This window comes from Felis catus, chromosome B4, assembly GCF_018350175.1.
Source record: "Felis catus isolate Fca126 chromosome B4, F.catus_Fca126_mat1.0, whole genome shotgun sequence".
Taxonomy (NCBI): domain Eukaryota; kingdom Metazoa; phylum Chordata; class Mammalia; order Carnivora; family Felidae; genus Felis; species Felis catus.
The window spans coordinates 28,392,442-28,402,869 of record NC_058374.1 but is presented as its reverse complement, the minus strand read 5'-3'; positions in this window follow the sequence as shown (position 1 = coordinate 28,402,869).

Below are 10,428 nucleotides of genomic sequence, written 5' to 3'. Positions count from 1 at the left end.
GTCACCCAGTTGCTCAGGTCCATGCTGCCAGAGGCGTGATGGGTGACTCTCCTCTCTCTTCACAAATATGCATCTGATAGGCCTTTGAAGGGTGACCTCAAGCTAAATGGATGACTAACTAGGGATTTTGGACACCCTGTGGCAAATACAAAGGCCTTTGGTGCCTCTCCAGCAATGGCCTGGTGACTCTTGAATACCCCTTTGGAAATGGACAAGGACATCATTTAGGAATGAAGAGACATTGCTGCCTAGCTGGGATTCACCCCAGAAAGGCACTGGGGTTGCAACCCGTTTATAAAGCTTCACTTGACTAGAGCTGCTGACTCAGGGTTTGGGTTGGTTTTGCAACTGTCTCTCATTTCTTACCCTCAGTCACATAAAACGATGTGGCAGAAATCTAGTCCACTGAAGAAGATACAAAGTCTGATAGCTTTCGAACCAACAGCCTTCCTCCATGCTCCGCCTGCTCCCCCTTTCCTGTCCTAGGCTAAGAAGCCCACACTCGCTAGTTTTCTGAAGATATAAACATGACTACTCCCTCTCCTCCTCCCAGACTCACTTCCTAGAGAACCTTCTGCCGTTTGCTAGGCCTGCAGTATAACTGAGTCACAGTGGTAGAACATGGCCAAAGAAAGGGCTTCTTGGGGTTCAAAGTGATCTTTATCCTTCCATCGTCTCTTCAAGGAGATATTTTGACATTAGGCCGAGGCTCTAACTGATGCAAACAAACGCTAGTGCCCCCCACCCCGTGTCAGACATGCAGCGCCACTGTGATGAGGAAAATTCTGCTTTTCGCTTGGCTGTCACTTGGTGCAAACCATTCAGAGGTAACACCTAGTTAATTCATCCCCCCATGTATATTCCTCAGAGGTCCCTCTTTTTCAGTTTCTGTGTTGGCTTGAAGAAAATAGGTCTGGTTCCCCTTTTTATAGCAGCTTAAATGGGTCCCAGGTTACCAAAAAAGTGTTTATGGAACTACTCACAGGTCCTCTGGGGATATTCCAAATCAACACACAGCTCCTGAGTGCGCAGGCTCACATGAAGAAACACACACCCAGCATGCCCTCTCTGGGGGTCACTGGCCTGCACAGTCAGATGGGTTTACCTAGGAGGTGCTGCAGCTACACTGTACTTTTCCATATGCACATGGACAGAAGAGAGTTTGGCTCTCTCATTGATAATAAAAAGGCCGTAGGAGAGAAGAAAATTGGCCGGTATTAGCCACTGATTGGATGTTTTCATTTGGCTTTGGTTTTCATCAGTGCACTGAAATACTACTTCAAGCATGTGCTCCATCTAACATGGAAAATAACAATTACAGCAAGAACTGTTGTTAACTCCAAGGGCCTTATTGTTGAAGAGGGGATTCTTATACCAGTTTCACAAAAGCCTCATGCTCTTCCGGGTCCTGCGGGATTAATTGGGGATTTCAGTCCAGGTACAATTGGGAAAATTTCCACATCACAAAATCCATTGCCATAATGGCCACTAATTGGCCTCGTTGTGGCCAGTCCCAGAAGAGAAAGCTCTGGACCCCAATACTGAGCAACGCGCCAGAAAGTTGAGACCGTAGGTAGAAAGGAAGTCATGCTGTTTTGACCCACAGTTTGCTTTCTGTGGAAAGGAAGTGTTTGGGTCTGCAGGGTCACTGGCAATCCATTCCGAAACAGCAAAAGGCCTTCTAGTACAGCAAGGAACTTAAAATAGGTTCAGTAAGACGTCCAGCACAGGCCAGCATTAATAGTCTTTCAGGGAAGAAGCCACTGAATTTCAGTTGCTGGCAGAGCAGATCGAGGGGGTAGATGAAAGAGCTAATTCTCCTGAAGTGACCATATGTGACCATGTTGCAGAAAAACAGGCTAACTGCTGTCTTTTGAGGCGTTGTGGCTGGGAGGTGCTATTTGCAGGGACCCCATGAGTCAGGTGACATGAGTAGTTGTGAGGTCGGAGTTAAGCCTTTTGCACTGATCGGAATGGCACCCAACTGTTAGCTAACACCTGCCAATTTCCCACTAGGTGCGATCAGACGCTGGTGCCAGTACAGCCAGCCGTGAGCCCTTAAGTCGTCCTGGTATTTTCTGTCAGATTCATCGCCGACATCTTTGAGAAAACGTCTTAAGTGGACAATTCTTTCAGAAGACCATTAAAATAAGACAGAAAAGATCAACAAACACTAAAAAGTCTGTTGGCTCTGTAGCATGAAGAAGCTTCACCCCTCCCCACACTGCATGGGCTGCCGTATTTCTCCCCTTTCAGGCCAATATTGATGGTGTAACCGTGGTTTTACAGGCCTGGACACGTACCTGCTGTCCAGGGACTATGGATGCAACTAACTCATCTCTGGCTCTGAGATGCCCCCGGACCTGACCTGCTTCCCCACTAGCAGCCCTCCCTGCCTGCCTTCTGCTCTGGTGGCGGGGCCCCGCTCTGCTCCACCGGGCTCGACCTCGGTCTGCTCACCTGTTCACTTGACCCCTCGCACGTGGTCACTAACGAGGGAGCCATTTCGTCGGAGGACCCTGCTGTGCTTCCACTCCACCCACAAGGAAGGCTGTGCCCTCCTCATCCGACAGCGACACAGTGTTTTATCAGGCCCCAAAGTGGGAGGGAGGCCTCAATTTCTTGCAATGACCTTTGATCCCTTGCTTACCCTCTGTTTCTGCTCACCCTTGAGCAGGCCAGGTTGGAGGTGGCCAGGGAGGCTCTGTGGGCTGCTCAGTGCCTTGTGCCTGGAGCTCTGGGCTCTCCCTCTCACCCGGTTGCCCAGCCCCTCTCGCTCTCAGAGCACAGGTCAGTTCTCATAAACCTCTAGACGCTTTATCCAAATCATCCCGCTATGAAAGTTAAGAAAACCCGCTCAGGATCTTGGTTTCCTTATTAAGTTGTGCTCCTCAATCTCCAGGGCCCTGTGCGGTTTCTTCCAGAGCTTGATTAGCAACTAGTTCAACAGAGGAAGGACCGGTAGGCTGTAGACCGCCAGGGCTCCCGCTCCTGACCAGCTGAAGCAATGAAAGGTATGCATTTCCAGGGCAATGGAAGTACTGACCCCACTAAGCAACTAAAAACGCATCCCTCGAACGCTGAGGCGAAGGCTTCTAGAAAATAAACGGATGTTCCCTTCTCCAAAGTAGAAACCAGCACCAATTCACAAAGTCAGCCCAGGATGGGTTTCTCCCAGCCACTAACAAACGCTTCCAAGGTGGTGAGCGGGGCACAGGCCCACCAACAATGGCTGGTTTGATTTATTAGTGGAGGGAAATTTGGGATTGAACTTTACCGTTGGGATTCGCTTGCATTTGAAAGCATTGCAGTTAGTAGTTCATCTTTCAACACTGAATGTATTTTCTCCGCTTTTCTATCTTTCTGATGAATTAAGGGCTTATGTAAGGTGAGGGCTTGAAAACATTAACAGCTGAATCTCTTAGTGGCTCGGCTTGCCAGATATGGCTGGATGGAAAAACACAGGGACCAATTTTACATTGTTTCTTCACCGATTCATATCAGCCGTGAACTGTGAGGCTTTCCCAGTTCTACAATGGGTGGATAATTGGAGTTCCTTGCCCTCCAGTTCTCCAGGCCATTTTGAACAAGGTCTGCTAATTGAATTCAGTTGTTTGCAGTTTTAAATGCTCCGTGTTTTCCACAGAGCAAGAATATATTAAACTCATTTCATCTGTCATCCAAGAAGAATTGGAGCCTGAATTTTATTACCAACTGACTTGTGTTCACCTTTATCCTAGATTTTTTTTTTTTTGGAAATGTTTACAATGTAATTAAAAACAATCAAGTCAAATTATCTATTTGAATGGGTCCCTTTTGGGAAAGATTAAAGACAAGAAAAGGTGCCTACAATTACTTCATTTTTGCTGAGCATTTCTGCTTTCCCACACAGAAAGACATCCTGCATCTGGCCACCAAGAGCATTTTGTAACGTTGCTGGTCATATAACAATGACAAAATATTGTAATTAAATGTTCGAATGCTCTCTTTCATTTCTCCCATTACCAACGATCCTGGAACTTGATCAACTTCAGCCTTGTAGAAAGAACCTGGCTCTGGTAATATTGTTTCTTGCAACGCACACCTCCAGGGGAAACTATGATCTGCATTCTGAAGTCAGAACCAATTAAACTCTTGCATTTTTCCCACTGCAGCCGTAAGATGAGCCACATTTTTCAGGCATGGCTCAAGCAGGCATGTCAGCTCTCCGGGGCTCAGTGCCTTTTGCCAGCTGTGAAAAAGCATTCCCCAGGAACAGTTGCAAAACAGGGAAGAAAAATGATCAAATCCACAAAGGCAGGGGCCATGGGGCCAGTTGTGCATGCTTCCCCAGCACCGGGGCAGCCCAGGCCTGGTAAGGAAGCCAGTTTGACACTTTGATGTTCACAAGGGGGTGGGGAGCTAAGACGTGGTGGAGCAGAAAATGAAACCTCAGTTTTAAACGTCAGAAGGGGGAGAAAGGCTTCCCTCAGAACTGGGTTTGGGCTGATTGAATGCAGGAGCCAATCCTTAGATAAGCTGTCAGATCAGAAATTGGCAAACAGGGGCCATTGATCAAGTCTCCTTAGTTTTAAAGTTAGTTTTAATGATTCCCCAGACAGTTTATAGAAACGACTTTAATGTCCTGAGTTTCTCCTCTAGAGAGTAGAACGTTGTGTAATTTTACTCCATCTGACTTTCCCCCTGACTTTGTATTAAATAAACAAACAACAACAACCAAAACCTCCAGGATAATTAAGGTGGAGCAAATGAGTTGTCAGAAGAAAACTGCCTTCTCTTCCCAGGAGGATTGTTGCCAGTCTGTTTGCTTTGGAGGATTGAAACAGCTCTGCCCCACGAAGCAATAAATGCAAGCCCCAGATTTGCTACACAGAATGTTTGTTTTACAAAGGAGCTTGTTTCTTGCATCTTCCTCTGGGACCTAAAGAACAGGGCTTTGACATGTGAGGTAGAGGCCAACCTCTTTTATCACAATTAATTTACAAAGTAGTCAGACATCAGCTTTACAGCATCAGAGATACCACAAAGGGCAAAGCCACTGTGATGAAGTCTGAAGGAGCCCACCAGCCCCTCACCAGTTTCCCAACATCCCGGACTCCGGGCCTGCTTGGAGGTTCCTTACCAATATCTGCTCTGCTCAGTCTGCTCCTCTCTTTTCGCCTTTTGCTCCTCACATATGTCCGTGAATTCATAAATCTTTAACATGGGCTTCTTCTAAACATTTCCCCAAAGTTCAGCAAAACGTGGTGGGTTTTTAAAAAATGTGACGTAAGCAGGGCACCTGGGTGGGTCAAAGCCTACTTGGGATTCTCTCTCTTTCTCTCTCTCGGTCTCTCTCTCTTTCTCTCTCTCTCTCTGTCCCTCCCTCCCTCCGCCCCTCCCCTGCTCACTCTGTCTCAAAAATAAATAACCTTAAAAAAAAATGTGACATGAACAATAATTAGCTCATTCTTTCTCATTAATGCCGTCTCATTTGTAGCCACGCAGAACATGGCAGCACATCCTTTGTATTTACAAAGAGATGTTACATGTGGTTTCAGGATCCTTCTCAAGGTAATCACCTTCCAGCTGTGCACCAGCACCACCCTGGGGTCAGAAGGGAGGTCGTTGCCTCCTGAGCTAAGTGAAGACAGCCTGAGGGGCTGGACAGAACATGCCGTCCTCCCCCATATCTGAGTTGTGGTCTGGGAAGGTTCCAGACTGGCAGCCTCAGTAATGCGGTCCCCGCATGCGCCTGAACAAAGACTGAAATACCACCTAATAGCCTGGTGCAGGAGGAAGATAGACCATGACCTGTCAGCCAGGAGGGCTCCTGCTGGGGACCCTGGAAGGGAAGTGAGGGAGGCCAGGTTGCCCCAGGGCACACAGAGAGTGCTGGGTCTTGGTGACCGTGTTCCCAGGCTGTCACATCTGCAAACGGGGACGCACCCCAGCTGTCCCGCAGCCTGGAGAGCCAGACCCACCGAAGACCTGACTAGGCCAGCGCCCTTCAGCTCCAAACTGGCCACCTGCAGGCGTCACTGGGCAAGGGCTCTGGGGCTTAAGAGCACCATCAGGAATTAAAGCATGCCGAGCACTGTGGGTGAGGGGGGAGTTCAATCAAGGGGTCAGAGAATGTGTCAGAGGAGGAAAAGTGAGTGGACAAGATGGGGGGGGTCTCTGGAGAGGGTCGTGGTGGCCTAATGGGAGAGACCAGTTGGAAGGAAGCCAGCCCAGGCAGGGCCCTTCACGGGCTTGGCTGCGGGCTCAGTCCAAGGGGCCAGTCCAGGGGCAGGGGGGCGGGGGGAGGGGGCCCAGGACCAGAGGTAGAGCCTCGGGGGCCGGGAACGCCACCTCCCGCCGCTGCTGGGCCCACAGGGAACCACAAAGGCAAACTCTGCTGGGCTCAGCACTGTTTTCTAAAATGAGGGATGTTTACACTAAATCAGATTCTCCATCTTGGTGCTTCGGGTAAAAATCCTGTTAGAACTTCTAAAACCCAGTCGGATTTATGACTGGAGAGGTCTGGCTGTGTGGGAATTGAGCTGTTTGTGACACCGGCCCTGCCTCCCTCCCGCAGCCATTACCCAGCAAGGGGCCAGTTTCTGCTCAACCCCCCACCCCAACCCCCCCACGAGCCTGGCTGAAATGCGCCTCTCTCCAGACTGCGGAGATAAAACAGGATTTAAAGGCAATGCATTTTCTACCCGGCAACCTTATCTGGATTGACTGCTCGGGGTTTTCAGCTAAGTGCGAACGTGACGGATAATTACCGTCGTGTGTTACCTGAGATTACAGGCTTGTGTTCCAACTAATGATGCCGCAAGAACCAAGCACTTGTTAATATTTAATCTGTCTCTTGGCTTAACAATTGGATAAATGAGGTGTGTAATTACACAATTATAAAAGACATTTCGGATAGGAATGGTACTGGTTTCAGTACCGAAGGGGAGAGCTGCTAGAAATCCACCACCAGCTCATTCCAGAGACATGAGCAAAGAAGACCGTTCGAAGGGGGGAGATCTCCCTTACGAAATCGTAAGCACAGATCTCAAATGCGGTTTGCCCATACGGACTCTCGCTCTGCCTTTGGGGCTGTCAATACTGGACATCAGGCCAGAGGTTGGTTGACGTCCCAGACAACCGTCCCTCCCTGGAGTGTTTAATGGGCCCCAAGAGGCAAGCTCCGGAGGTCCCTTAATTGCATCCTAAAGGTGAGTCCTGTGTAGGGGCCGTATGTGCTGGCGGGTTTGGGCTTGTTGATTTCTTATTTTTGGTTGACGTTTGGGAGAGACTGAGCTAAAACCCAGGACGGTGAACCTTCTTGGGGCTGTTTCTCCAGCCCCTGCCCAGCCCCCACCCCGGGTGGCACCTTTCTACCAAGGAAGCAGCCCCGTCCTGCCCGCGAGACGATCTACTGGCAACTGCCCTGTGGTCTCACTGGGCATCTCAGGTGCTCACAGCTCCTCAGCGGAAATGAGGGGCCCGGGCAACCAATTAGCTGAGCATTCTTCCCCGACCAACACCTGGAAAACACAGTCAGGAGCCCCTTCATAGTGCCGGGCACCTTTTAGCACCCAAACTCAGAGCTGTTATCCACCAGGACAATGGCAGTCCCGTGACATGAGTCCCAGTGCAGTGTGTGGGATTTATGAAGATCCTCATCCCTCAAGGGTCATTTGTCAAGGCTGCAAAGAAGCCTTTTAAGAATCACCTGTATTCACGGTGGCCAGTGACCCACAGCACATAATTAGCAGCTAGGAATGCCCGTCCCCAGCTCCCCTGTCTGGCGGCCCAGCCTCCGTCTCCTTCCTCCAGGGCCTGGGTCCCCAGGCTTCATGGCCTTCGTTTCTTTCTGGGCTGCAGGGAAGGATTACGTCAGAAGCCCCTTTTGCGCCTCACCTACCTTGCAACATCCAAGAGGCTCTCCGAGATGAATGACGGAGGGCAAGGGGCCTCAGCTCATTCTACGGTTCAAATGTCACCCCCTCTCGGAAGCCTTCCTCAGCTTCTCTAGACAGAGCCCACCTCCCCTTGCTCTGGAACCCTAGGAGCCTTGCTCTTAATACCATCTGAGCTCACAGTAAGTACTCAGCGAGCACTAGTAGTAATTCTCAGCCAGTTAGCTTTCTACGGTGGTTCCTATATCGTTCCTAAAAATCAAAGCTTCACACTTTACCGTCCCTTCTCAAAAGCTGAGAGAAAATTCAAAAACACCCAACATGAACTCCTGTACCTAACAGTTTGGTGAATGAACTGAATGCACAGTAAAGTTGTGCACCTCTTGCTGTGACAACATCAAGGATGTCCCATCAGTACTCCCTGCAGGCACGCGACATATGCCAGCATTACTGACATGTCCCTGTTAAAGCAGGTCCCATGACCAAGTCCCTTGGCCTGGCTCACCGCAGACACGTCATAAGCAAGTCCACCCAGAGCAGGCAGATCATCAGAAGTTTACATGTAGAACCATCTAGTTCCGTAGGTTTGGGCGTCGCATACGAAAAGAAGCACATTAGGCAGAAACTCAGGGATCTGGCATGGGAGCATCCCTTAACACCTTGCACTGAAATTGTTGGGGATACTAGAGAAATATTTATTTTATTTATTGGGGTTTTTGTTTGTTTGTTTGTTTGTTTTTGACAGAGAGAGAGAGTGAGTGAGCAGGGGAGGGACAGAGAGGAAGAGAGAGAATTCCAAACGGGCTCAATCCCCCAAACCAGGAGATCGTGACCTGAGCGAAAAATCAAAAGTCAGATGCTTAACTGACTGAGCCACCCAGGCATCCCAAGAGAAGTATTTAAATCATAATACAGTGGTGCCTCTTATCCGCAGGTTCACTTCCTGCAGCCTCAGTTACCCACGGTCACCTGGGTTCTGGAAGCAGGTAGAGTTCTGGCTTATCATCAAAGGTCAATAGTAGCCTGACACCATGTCAAGATGCTTATGTCATTCACATCACTTCGTCTCGTCACATAGGCATTTTATCTCACATAATCACAAGAAGAAGCGTAAGCACCGTACCATAATATTTTGGAAGCGAGACCACATTCACGTAGATCTTATTACGGTGTCTTTTTATAATTGTTCTATTTTATTGTTAATCTTACCATGTTCATTTATAAATTAATCACAGGTATGTGTGTATAAGAGAAAATATAGCATATGCAGGGTTCCGTATTATCCGTGGTTTCAGGCATCCACCGGGGGTCTTGGGACATGTCCCCCATGGATAAAGGGGGACCACCATAATCACTATTAACTACTTGGAAAAAGCGAGCAGGTGAAAAAGACCAGTCCCCAGCGGAGACTTCAGGGGCTGATTATAAGCCTGATCATGCAGCCCTTTCTTAAACACAAAAGTGAAACCCTCCAGTGTCTCTGTGCCTCAATTAGGTGTCTGGCCAAGTAAGAAACCCAGCAGAGAACGGTGCCAATGTCTTTGTAACGTGTCCGCGTCATCCCCTCTCCTCTCGTCATGCCTCCCCCAGTGCTCAGACTTCCTGGTCTTTCTCACCAGCCTGGCGTTGAAAGGCAGTTCTCAGCTAAGTGAATAATGTTGGGATGAAGCCAAGGCACTTGAAAGTGAGTTAATCCTTTCCCCATCAAAATCCCCAGCAACAATCTGGGTTTGTTGAGTCATTTGGTACTGGTATTTCATGGCTTTTTAATAAACACTAAGGGAATCGCTCACTTTGGCAGTGGCCAGTGTGACCGTCGTACCCAGCCGCATAGTCACTCTTGCTCATAAGGGACAGCTCGTACCCTTCATATTAGAAGATGGTCTTAACTCTGCTCGGTTGTCCAGAAACTTGGATATAATTCTAGCAACATGTTTAGCAGCTAACGTGTGCCAAGCACTGGGGTAAGCTCTTTACATATATTAGCTCCTTTAAATCTCACTATGTCCCTCTGAGGTATTTTTATTATGCCCCCTTTACAGATGAGGAGACAGAGTCACTGAGAGGTTAAGTAACTTGCTGTCAGGTAGTTGTTACTGGATTCAAACCCAAGAGCCTATTGTACTCAAGCCCCCTCAAGACCACCCTCTCTCCTGAAGCCGCAGGAGACTCCGTTGGTCTGCAGGTGTTTCCAGAGTCTTGGTCTCTGAGCAGGCAGAGGCCCGGATTGGGGATCAGGAAGGAAAGAGCTGTGAGGTTTCTGTCACTCTGTGTCCCCAACCCCTATCATCTGACCTGAGGTAACCCAACATTGCAGACATACTGCTCTAGACTGGCCTTCACCTCTGCCCCAGGTGGTTGTGCATTCTTGCACCTGCCTGCAGGAAGACTCCAGTTCTGGGGCATGCACCGTGCCGGGAGGAAGAGGAGGGATAAGGGCGAAGGAGGAGGAGGGAAAGAGGGAAGAGAAGAGAGGTGGTTTGCAGACCAACCTGCAAGCTTTCTCTTCCAGTCTTGAGAGGACAGGGATGATAGGAATGGTTTCTCA